The sequence below is a fragment of the Scyliorhinus canicula genome, chromosome 17, assembly GCF_902713615.1.
Source record: "Scyliorhinus canicula chromosome 17, sScyCan1.1, whole genome shotgun sequence".
Lineage (NCBI taxonomy): Eukaryota > Metazoa > Chordata > Chondrichthyes > Carcharhiniformes > Scyliorhinidae > Scyliorhinus > Scyliorhinus canicula.
In genome coordinates this window covers 112456103-112468383 of record NC_052162.1, presented here as the reverse complement: position 1 = coordinate 112468383, position 12281 = coordinate 112456103, and the positions used below count along the sequence as shown (strand labels likewise).

General features: G+C 46.5%; 1 protein-coding gene and 1 long non-coding RNA gene across 2 annotated transcripts in view; one reads left to right on the top strand and one right to left on the bottom strand.

The window, feature by feature from the left end:
- LOC119952158 (gastrula zinc finger protein XlCGF8.2DB-like) overlaps positions 1-12281 on the top strand; it is a 56830-nt gene that overhangs the window by 30961 nt on the left and 13588 nt on the right. The window lies entirely within an intron of this gene.
- LOC119952273 overlaps positions 1173-12281 on the bottom strand; it is a 58338-nt gene continuing 47229 nt past the window's right edge. Inside the window, exon 3 of the long non-coding RNA XR_005457812.1 lies at positions 1173-2204. This is a non-coding gene — a long non-coding RNA (uncharacterized LOC119952273). The remainder of the gene's footprint in view (positions 2205-12281) is intronic.

Genomic DNA, 12281 nt, shown 5'->3' with positions numbered 1-12281 from the left:
CCCTGATCAACTCCCTGTTTTATTTGATCCCAAATCTCAACTTTCCCCAGTTCTTAACATTACTGATAAAAGTTTATTAATGAAGCAGAATATGGTAAAAAACAAAAAATGGCTTGAGGGTCAAAGACAACCAGAGTAAAAGGATATTCACAATGTTCTGGACCCAAATGCTTTCTCTTTAATTCATCTGTAGCCTGTCCCCTGCCCTCTTTGTGGAACACCTCCGCTCAGTCCACAAGCCTGACCCTGACCTTCCGCTTGCTGCCATTAGAATTCACCACCTTGCTCTCAGGCTCACATTTCTGTCCTCGGCCTGCTGCAATGTTCCGGAGAAGCCCAACACAAGCTGGACCAATAGCCCCTCATCTTCCCATGAGGCACTTTACAGCCTTCCGGGCTCAACATTGAGTTCAACAACTTCACACCCTGAACTCTCTTCTCCATTTTGATTTGTTTTTTTGCCGAGTGCCAGTCTGCATCTTGTTTCCATGTTCTTTGCTTCCAGACAGAGCTGTCCTTTATTCTGCCATTAACACTTACTCTGGACCAATGCTTTGTTTCTTTACTACAACCATTACCTCTCCCTTTGCCTTTTGTTCCAGGACATCGTTGTCATTTAATCTCACCCACCCTCTAACCAATCCCTGACTTTCCCTTTTGTTCTGTCTGACCCTCCCCCTTTCTCACCAGCATCAAACCCATCACATTTCTCCCGCTCTTTAGTTCTGAAGTAGAGTTACATTGGACGTGAAACGTTAACTCGGTTTCTCTCTCCACAGATGCTGCAGACTTGCTGCGTTTTTCCAGTTCTTTCTGTATTTATTTTAGATCTGCCTGTAGTGGGGGGGAAAACACTATTTACTTTTCAGGATAAAATAAAAATCCTTCATCAGCCTTTGTGGATCATTCCAGTGGAAATCTGCTCTCCCAGGCTCAAAGAGCATCAGCCCACTGGAAGCAAAGTTGTGAGACCGGACAGTCCAGCAGAAAGAAAACCTCCGACCCTCCCACTTCACCAAGTGTCAGAATGAACATGGTTCAGTCCTGGATGTGATTAACAGCAGCAATAACAGCAGAATCCAACCCCTGTTATCCCTCGTGAACTTGCTGGTGTCTCTGCAGGTTGGATGAATCAATGAATCCCTTCCCACACACAGTGCAGGTGAACGGCCTCTCCCCAGTGTGAATTCGCTGATGTCTCCTCAGGTGGGATGACTGAGTGAATCCCTTCCCACACAAGGTACAAGTGAATGGCCTCTCCCCAGTGTGAATTCGCTGATGTACCTGCAGTGCGGATGACGTTCTAAACCTCTTTGTGCAGCGGGTGCAGCTGAACGATCTCTCCCCGGTGTGAACCCTCTGGTGTTTCCGCAGGTTGGATGACGTTATAAACCTCTTTGTGCAGTGAGAGCAGCTGAACGGTCTCTCCTCAGTGTGAATGCGCTGATGGTCCATCAGTTCCCGAGAGCTTTTGAAGGCACTCCCACAATCAGAGCATTTAAAGGGTCTCTCGTTGGTGTGAGTGACATTGTGTCTCAGGAGGTTGGAAAACTGAGCGAATCCCCTCCCACACACAGTGCAGGTGAAAGGTCTCTCCCCCGTGTGAACTCGCTGGTGTGTCCACAGCTTAGGTAACTGAGTGAATCCCTTCCCACACGTGGAACAGGTGAACGGTCTGTCCTTGGTGTGAACTCGCTGGTGTGTCTGCAGTTGGGATGAATTGCTGAATCCGCTCCCACACAAAGAGCAGATGAACGGTTTCTCCCCGGTGTGACTGCGTCGATGAATCTCAAGCTGAGATGGGGCACTGAATCCCTTCCCACAGTCCCCACATTTCCACGGTTTCTCCATGCTTTGGGTGTCCTTGTGTTTCTTCAGGTCCGACAATCAGCTGAAGTCTCGCCCACACACAGAACACGTGTACGGTCTCTCCCCGCTGTGAATGGTGCGATGTTTTTCAGGCTGTGTAACTGGTTAAAGCTCTTTCCACAGTCAGTTCACTGGAACACTCTCACTCGGGTGTGTGTGTGTCTCGGTGTTTTTCCAGTCACACGGATGTTTCTAACCTTCTGAAGCTGACAGAACAGAGAGACATTTCTCCTTCTAGATTTAAAGGCCAATAATATTCTAGTCCCGATGAATTGAGCGACACTGTCAGACGTTGATGTGATGTTTGTGTGTGCAAATCCTCACCCTCCGATAATCTGTAAAAAGAGTTTACAAATCTCACCGTCAGTACAGGATCGGAATTCAGAACAGACAATTCTAGTTTCTATGGAACATTCTTTCCTCTCTCATTCCCCAAAAGCTGTAAATCTCCATCCCACACACTCTCCCTCCATTCTCATTCTGTATCTCATATTAACAACATAAGAACTAGGAGCAGGAGTAGGCCATCTGGCCCCTCAAGCCTGCTCCGCCATTCAATGAGATCATGGCTGATCTTTTGTGGACTCAGCTCCACTTTCCAGCCCGAACACCAGAACCCTTAATCCCCTTTCTCTTCAAAAAACTATCTATCTTTACCTTAAAAACATTTAATGAAGGAGCCTCAACTGCTTCACTGGGCAAGGAATTCCATAGATTCACAACCCTTTGGGTGAAGAAGTTCCTCCTAAACTCAGTCCTAAATCTACTTCCCCTTATTTTGAGGTTATGCCCCCTAGTTCTGCTTTCACTTGCCAGTGGAAACAACCTGCCCGCATCTATCCTATCTATTCCCTTTATAATTTTAAATGTTTCTATAAGATCCCCCTCATCCTTCTAAATTCCAATGAGTACAGTCCCAGTCTACTCAACCTCTCCTCGTAATCCAACCCCTTCAGCTCTGGGGTTAACCTAGTGAATCTCCTCTGCACACCCTCCAGCGCCAGTACGTCCTTTCTCAAGTAAGGAGACCAAAACTGAACATAATACTCCAGGTGTGGCCTCACTAACACCTTATACAATTGCAACATAACCTCCCTAGTCTTAAACTCCATCCCTCTAGCAATGAAGGACAAAATTCCATTTGCCTTCTTAATCACCTGTTGCACCTGTAAACCAACTTTCTGTGACTCATGCACGAGCACACCCAGGTCTCTCTGCACAACAGCATGCTTTAATATTTTATTGTTTAAATAATAATCCCGTTTGCTGTTATTCCTACCAAAATGGATAACCTCACATTTGTCAACATTGTATTCCATTTGCCAGACCCTAGCCCATTCACTTAACCTATCCAAATCCCTCTGCAGACTTCCAGTATCCTCTGCACTTTTCGCTTTACCACTCATCTTAGTGTCATCTGCAAACTTGGACACATTGCCCTTGGTCCCCCAACTCCAAATCATCTATGTAGATTGTGAACAATTGTGGGCCCAACACGGATCCCTGAGGGACACCACTATCTACTGATCGCCAACCAGAGAGGCACCCATTAATCCCCACTCTTTGCTTTCTATTAATTAACCAATCCTCTATCCATGCTACTACTTTACCCTTAATGCCATGCATCTTTATCTTATGCAGCAACCTTTTGTGTGGCACCTTGTCAAAAGCTTTCTGGAAATCCAGATATACCACATCCATTGACTCCCCGTTATCCACTTAATTGGTAATGTCCTCAAAAAATTCCACTAAATTAGTTAGGCACGACCTGCCCTTTATGAACCCATGCTGCGTCTGCCCAATGGGACAATTTCCATCCAGATGCCTCGCTATTTCTTCCTTGATGATAGATTCCAGCATCTAACGATATTCACCCTCCCAATTCTCCTGAAGGTGCTGATTCAGGCTGATTGACAGATCCAAGCTCACTGCTTCCTGTCCTGCACACAGAGGCCTGAAAATCTTAATTCTAGCTGCCAGCCTAATGGAAATACATTTAAATCAGTGGACTAAAGATAATTTTAATGGATAGGATTGTTCCAGTTGGGGGTTGATCAATGAGGAGAGTCAGGCAGAGATGATCAATAATTTCTACATGAAATTGGATGGGCTGCAGGGTGATAGAATGGGACCCATTTGAGACTGACAGAATTGCTTCACAGGCATCGACTCGGGTTGCAGAATGGGCTCCTTGTGTGCTGTAAAGACTCTATGGCTGGAAATATACAAAGTATCTCCAGTCCTATAAAACAAAACTAGAAATAATAATAAACATTTTATTCAGATTACAGAATATTCAGATGACTATTCAGACTACAGAAGGGAGATAAATCACTTGATGCATGGTGTACCGAAAACAACCTTTCCCTAAATATCGGAAAGACCAAGGAATTGATCACCGACTTCAGGAAGCGTAGCACGACCCCCCCTACCCCGTTCCGTCTGCATCAATGGCTCCAAAGTGGAGATGGTCGATAGCTTTAAGTTCCTGACAGTTCTTTAAGTTCACCATCACCAACAGTCTGTCCTGGTCCACTCACATTGAGGCAACAGTCAAGAAAGCTTAACAATGTCTCTTACTTCCTACGGAAGCTAAAAAAATTTGGCATGTCTACATCGACTCTCACAAACGTCTACAGATGTGCCACAGAGAGCATCCTATCTGACTGCATCACGGCCTGGTATAGCAACTGTTTGGCCCAAGATCACAAGAAACTGCAGAGTGTGGTGAACTTAGCCTAACACATCACACAAGCTTGTCATCCTCCCATTGATTCTGTCTACACCTCTCTCTGCCTCAGGAAGGCAGACAGCATTATCAGAGATCCCTCCCACCCAGGCATTGCCTTCTTTCAGACCCTTCCATTCAGCAGAAGATACAGAAGTCTGAAGACCCACACACCCAGACATGGGAACAGCTTCTTCCCCACAGCTACTAGACTTCTCAATGACTCTCCTTCAGACTGATCTGTTCCCTATAAAAACACTATTCACGACGCTCTATGCTACTCTTTCTCATATATTTGCTTTGTTTGGCCCCTTGTTCCGCACTGCAACCTATCACTGTTGATGTACCATTTGTCAATGTACTCTGCCGATTATTCTTTTTTTGTCTACTATATACATACTGCATACGTTCCCTTGGCCAAAAAAATATTTTTCACTATACTTCGGTACATGTGATAATAAATCAAATGAAATTACAGAACCATAATGTTTGACATTAATTTACTGTCCCCTTAAATGTCAGCCATCTCCTGAGGTAACCAGCCCTTTAATTGTGAACATTAGGAAAGAGACCATCCTTTTAGCCAGACAAATAAATGTGTCAAGCTGAGGGAGCAAAGGATGTCAATGTCTGAGAGAGAGAGACCTGGGCCAAGCTTTGCAGAGTCTGCACCCTCCCTGGATTCACTTCCTTTCCCTTCAGCTGCTGCAAGTGACCAATTGAAGGTCAGAATGAGAAAAGAAATGGAAAGGGGGAGAAAAGAAAGTGTTTTACTCACAGATGTTGGGAGACAAGAGGAAGTTTCAGTCTGTGTGAAGCTCAAATCGTCATTCACACAAAGCCCGCGCTCTGATTGGCTGGAGGACCAGAGTCTTACCGGTCCTCCAATTCTGCCCATTGGTTAACACCTCAACAGGAAGGTTAGGGGGAGGGCGCTGCCCCGCACATGCGCAGTCTCCCCTCTTCCTTGGACATGCACCTCGCGGTTTCTGGCCTGGCACACGAGCACGCATGCGCCGTTTTCGGTGTTTGGCGCATTCCCATTGGGATTGACGCTCATTCTGGACAGGCCGAGGAAAACCAAGGAGGCGGGGTCGGAGGAGTTGACAAAACTTTGTGCACCCGCAAACCCTCAGGAATAGTTGTCCGCTCCCTGGTTCGCAGCTGCGGGGCTTCTAACTCCCGAGACCAACCTCAGATGAGGGGCCGCCATCTTGGGGGGGGGGGGGGAAGGTGGAAATAAACACGCTCCGTGCTTTCGGATTGGCTGTCACCGTCCACCCGCCCCCATTCACTGATTGCTTGGAGGACCAGGTGCCTGTCGCAGTCCTCCAGTCCCGCCCCTCAGTCCTATTGGTTCGCAGTGGGATGCCCGAGCAATGAATCACTATAGACCCGCCCCCCATTCACTCTGATTGGCTGGAGGACCAGGTGCCCGTCTCAGTCCTCCAGCCCCGCCCCCTGGTCCCATTGTTCTGGAGGGGAGGGGGGGACAATAAATCAGAGATTCCACTTTGGGCTCAAATCAATGAGGATTCTGATCTCTGGGAAGGAAGGAAACCCTGGGAGGATTCACAAACACCGGCTGGAGGTCTCAAACTCCCCCAATTAGACTCATTGAAGCCAGGGAAGGAAAAAAAACTGGGAGTGGAGGCAAGAAATGGTGAGCCCAGGGAGGGTTTATTAATGAAACAGAACATTGTTCAAAAAACGAACAGAAAATTCTATGAGGATCAAGTACAACCTGAGGAAGGAGCAGTGGAAGGAGCACTGCTCCGAAAGCTAGTGTTTGAAACAAACCTGTTGGACTTTAACCTGGTGTTGTAAGACTTCTTACTGTGCTCACCCCAGTCCAACGCCGGCATCTCCACATCACAACCAGAGTAAAAGGATGTTCAAAATGTTTGGGACTCAAATGATTTCCCTTTGGTTCCTCTGTACCCTGTTCCCATGACGTTGTGCCTTGGATATGGAGCTGTGAACCCCAGGGGCATTGTTCACATCTACCCTTCCCATCTTCCGATTGTTTGGAGGTCCATTGCCCAGTCAGGCTTCCAGCACCTTCCTGTCTCTCTATTAGTGCGACGCCCATGGCACTTTCTTATTTCGGGCGTAGGCAGCAAAATTCAGCCCCCAGCTTTGTCGCCTGGCTGTAATTGACAAGAGCTCTGGAGACAGAAAGGTGCCCGAGGCTCAAATGGGAAGTCAAAACTTGTGGACTAGGATCTCTGTAAAGATCAGTAACTTCTGAAATGGATGAATTAAAGGATCACATGACAGGACTTCACATTTTATGACTTTTACTGTAACAAAAAACGATAAGCAATATTAACTAAACTCACATTTTGTGGGAAATCTACATCTTAAACTATAAAATAGAACTTTGCCTTCCTAATCACTTGCTGTACCTGCAAACTAACTTGTGATTCCTTCAAAGGACACCTAGATCCCTCTTACCTCACTTCTGCAATCTCTCCATTTAAATAAGATGCTATTTTATTTAATCCTTCCTGCCAAAGTGGACAATTTCACATTTTCCCACATTATGCTCCAATCATCACTTTTCGTCCACTCATTTAACCTATTTGTAGTCCTTTGCAGATTCCTTAAGTCACTTCACAAATTACTGTACGACCTGTCTTTGTGTCATCAGCAAATTTAGCCGCCATACATTTACTCCCCTCATCCAACTCATTAATATAGATTGTAGGGTGGTGCAGTTTTTAGCACTGCTTCCTCACGGCGTGGAGGACCTGGGTTCGATCCCGGCCCCGGGTCATTGTCTGTGTGGAGTTTACACATTCTCCCTGTATCTGCGTGGGTCTCACCCCCACAACCCAATAATATGCAGAGTAGGTGAATTGGCCATGCTAAACTGGCCCTTAATTAGAAAAAATAATTGGGTACTCTAAATTTATTTAATTTTTAAAATATAGATTGTAAGTAGTTGAGGGCTCAGCACTGCTCCTTGTGACACTCCACTTGTCACACCTTACCAACCCAGAAATTACACATTAATACCTACTCTCTGCTTCTTGTTAGCCAACCAATGCTCTATCCATGCTGATATTTTGCCTCCACACCATAAGCTTATTTTCTGCAGTATCCTTTGCTGTGGCACCTTGGGAAATACCTTTTAGAAATCTCAATAAACCACATTAGAATTAGAATTAGAACAGTACAGCACAGAACAGGCCCTTCGGCCTTCGATGTTGTGCCGAGCAATGATAACCCTACTCAAACTCACGTATCCACCCTATACCCGTAACCCAACAACTCCCCCTTAACCTTACTTATTAGAACACTACGGGCAATTTAGCATGGCCAATCCACCTAACCCGCACATCTTTGGACTGTGGGAGGAAACCGGAGCACCCGGAGGAAACCCACGCACATACAGGTTCCCCTTTATTGACATTACTTGTTGCTTTCTCAAAGAACCTTGATAAATTAGTTAATCACAATTGACTCTCTGAACCCCGTTTTCAAAAGAAAAATCAAACCAGCCCTCAGCTCCGTCGCCTAGCTGTCATTGACATGAACAACAGAGAGGCAGAAAGGTGCCTGAGGCTCAAATGGGAAGTCATAACTTGTGGATTAGCATCTCTGTTGAGATCAGTAACTTTTTAAAAAAAAATCACACTTCCAATCAAAAGGACCACATGGCAGGACTTCGGGTTTTATGACTTTTACTGCAACAAACTAGAACCAACATTGACAAAACAATATTTTTGCAGGAAAACTACACGTTAAATTATAAAATAGAACTGCCCTTCTACACAATCTAAAATCCCACTCCACAATTATACTTTACCCCAGAGGTCGACACTTGTCTCAGAACCAGTCCAAAGTGATGATTCATTCCTGAGGGTTTACTTCCCATTTCTTTTCCCAGTCTGGCAACATTTAACCACAGAACTGTCTTTCAGTGTGAACAATTGGTGAGCTACCAGAAAACCGAGACTAGGCATCACCTACATCTTCTGATTGGCAAGGTGTAATGAGCGGTGTGTCACAGGAATCAGTGCTGGGGTCTCAACTATTTATAACTTACAACAATAACTCGAATGATGGGACTGAAGGAATGGTCGCTAAGTTTGCTGATGATGCAGGCAAAAAGGAAAAGGAGGTGGTGTTGCACTGATAATAAGGGACGGCATCAGTACATTAGTAACGGAGGATCTCAGATCTGAAATATAAAATGGGGAATCAGTTTGGGTGGAGCTATGAAACAGCTTCGGGCAGGAACCATTGGCAAGAGTTGTTTATAGGCCACCAGAGAGTAGTGGTGGGGCATGGTATTAATCAGGAGATTAGAGAATCTTGTAGCATGGGTAAAACAGTCATCATGGGTGACTTCAATCTGTATATGGATGGGTACCTAATGAGCACTGATACTGTGGAGGACAAGTTTCTGGAATGTATTCGGGGCGGTTTTCCAAAGCAGTAAGTTGAGGAACCAACTAGAGAACAGGCTGTTGTTTTTGCAGGTTGGATGAATGTCTGATTCCCTTCCCACACTGAGAGCAAATGAATGGCTTCTCCCCAGTGTGAACTCGCTGGTGTATCTGCAGGGTGGATGAATCACTGAATCCCTTCCCACACTGGGAGCAGGTGAAAGGCCTCTCCCCAGTTTGAGCTCGCTGGTATATCTGCAGGGTGGATAACACAGTGAATCCCTTCTCACACTGAGAGCAGGTAAACGGTTTCCCCAGTGTGAGCTCGCTGGTGTATCTGCAGGGTGGATGAATCACTGAATCCCTTCCCACACTGGGAGCAGGTGAACGGCCTCTCCGCAGTGTGAATGCATCAATGAGCTTCCAGCACAAATGGAGCTCTGTATCCCTTCCCACAGTCCCCACATTTCCACAGTTTTTCCATGTTTTGGGTCTCCTCATGTTTCTCCAAGTTAGACCTGCAGTTGAAGCCTCACACAGAACACGTGTACGGTCTATCCCTGCTGTGAATGGTACAATGTGTTTTGAGGCTATGTAACCTCACCAATCTGCCTGCTGCAGCTGCATCGGTCCATGACAGTATCGGTAGAAGTGACCATCGCACAGTCCTTGTGGAGACAAAGTCCCGTCTTCACATTGAGGATACCCTCCAGCGTGTTGTGTGGCACTATCCTCTACCATTACCACCCAGCCAGGGCATCAACCATGCTTCAATGTAGAGTGCAGGAGACCATGCCAGGAGCAACATCAGGTATACCGAAAAATGAAGCTACAACACAGGACTACTTGTGTGCCAAACAGCATAAGCAGCAAGTAATGGACTGAGCTCAGAAGTTCCACAACAAACGCATCAAATTTAAGCCCCGTAGTCCTGCCACAGCCAGCCATGAATGGCGGCAGACAATTAAGAAACTCACTGGGGGAGGAGGCTCCACAAATATCCCCATCCTCAATGATGGAGGAGCCCAGCACATATGTGCAAAAGACAAGGCTGAGGCATTCGCAACGATCTTCAGCCAATCTCAGCATAAGTGCCGAGTGGATGATCCATCTCGGTCTCCTCGCATCACAAAGGTCAATCTTCAGCCAATACAATTCATGCTTAGCACAAAGGATGATGGTTGTGATGGTTGGAGGTCAATCATCTCAGCTGCAGGACAGGCAGCACGGTGGCCTAGTGGTTAGCACAACCGCCTCACGGCGCTGAGGTCCCAGGTTCGATCCCGGCTCTGGGTCACTGTCCGTGTGGAGTTTGCACATTCTCCCCGTGTCTGCGTGGGTTTCGCCCCCACAACCCAAAAACGTGCAAGCTAGGTGGATTGGCCACGCTAAATTGCCCCTTAATTGGAAAAATGATTGGGTACTCTAAATTTATAAAAAAAAAAAAAAAAAAAAAATCTCAGCTGCAGGACATCACTACAGGAGTTCCTCAGGGTAGTGTCCTCGGCCTAACCATCTTCAGCTGCTTCATCAGTGACCTTCCTTCCATCATAACGTCAGAAGTGGGGATGTTTACGGATGACTGCACAATGGTCAGCACCATTCGCGGTTCCTCAGAGAATGAAGCAGTCTATGTCCAAATACAGGAAGACAAGCACAATATCCAGGCTTGGGCTTTAAAGTGACAAGTTACATTCGTGCCACACAGTACCGCCCCTTGACATTCAGTGGCATTGCCATCGCTGAATCCCCCACAACCAATATCCTGGGGGTTACCATTGATCAGAAATTGGACTCTCCATATTAATACTGTGACTACCAGGGCAGGTCAAAGGCTAGGAATCCTACGGCGAGTAACTTACCTCCTGACCCCCCCAATCCACCATCTACAAGGCACAAGTCAGGAGTGTAATGGAATACTCTCCACTTGCCTGGATGAGTGCAGCTCCAACAACACTCAAGAAGCTTAACACCATCCAGGACAAAGCAGCCAAATGCCTTCCACGACGGCCGGCGGGACGCAAACCACACCGACGCCGGCCTAGCCCCTGAAGGTGCGGAGGATTCCGCACCTTTGGGGTGGGCAGATGCCGGAGTGGTTCACGCCACTCCGTCCCACCAGGACCCCCCACCCCGCCGGGTACGGGAGACTCCCACCCCATGTTATAAAGGCAGCACGGTGCTGCAGTGGTTAGCACTGATGTCTCATGATACCAATGACCCGGCCCCGGGTCACTGTCCGTGTGGAGTTTGCACATTCTCCCCGTGTCTGTGTGGATCTCACCCCCACAACACAAAAGAGATGTGCAGGGTAGGTAGATTGGCCACACTAAATTGCCCCTTAATTGGAAAAAATTATTTTTTTGTAAATATATTTATTGAATTCATAGCGAGCATTAAACACACTATCATCAGACTAGTAGACAAAAAGTATAGATACAAAGTCAAAACGTTTTATAATACATCTACCTTTATAATTGTAAACAAATTAACAGTCGACCGTGTCTAGATCCTTACAAACTGAGATAAATGGCTGCCATCTCGGGTTGAATTTCCTCACTGATCCCAACGGCAAACTTAATGTTTTCCAAATATAGGAATGACACCAAATCACCCAACCAGGCGGGATGCTCCAGGTGTGGGAGACCTCCATATTCGCCTCCTGGCCACTGATGAAGCAAACTTTCACCCCCCCCTACTTCTTCCCGAGTGAAATGCTGGTGAGTCAGAGACCCAAGGTTCTAAGGCCACCTGTGGAATTTTAGATTTTGTATCAAAAATAGGAATCCAGTCGCGAGCAGGTTTGGGGCAGGACCAAAACATGTGAGTGTGGTGAGCTGGTCCAGTGAGCAGCAATCACACTTGTCCTCCACATCCTGAAAGGACCCACTCGTCCTCACCTTAGTCCAATGTGTTCTGTGTAATATTTTAAACTGAATCAGACTCAGTCTGGCGCAGGATGAAGTGGAGTCCACCCTGTCGAGGCTTCCCTCCCAAGTCTCACCATTAAGTACAGCTCCCAGTTCCCTCTCCCATTTTTCCTTTACTTCCTCCGAAAGGGCGGGATCCAAAGAAAGAAGAAGGCCAGACAAATAGATTGCCTGTCCGGCTGTGACAAGGACAAGACCCTTCCCAGAAAGGAGGGGGTGAGGATAGGGGAAAAGAAGAAAAAAACTTTTGTGAGAAATCTCAAATTTGAAAATAACGAAAAGGGTCTCAAAGCTCGCAAATCTCCCTTCTAAAAACGAATCCCCTGATGCGCGATCAATAACCACAGAAACTAAGGA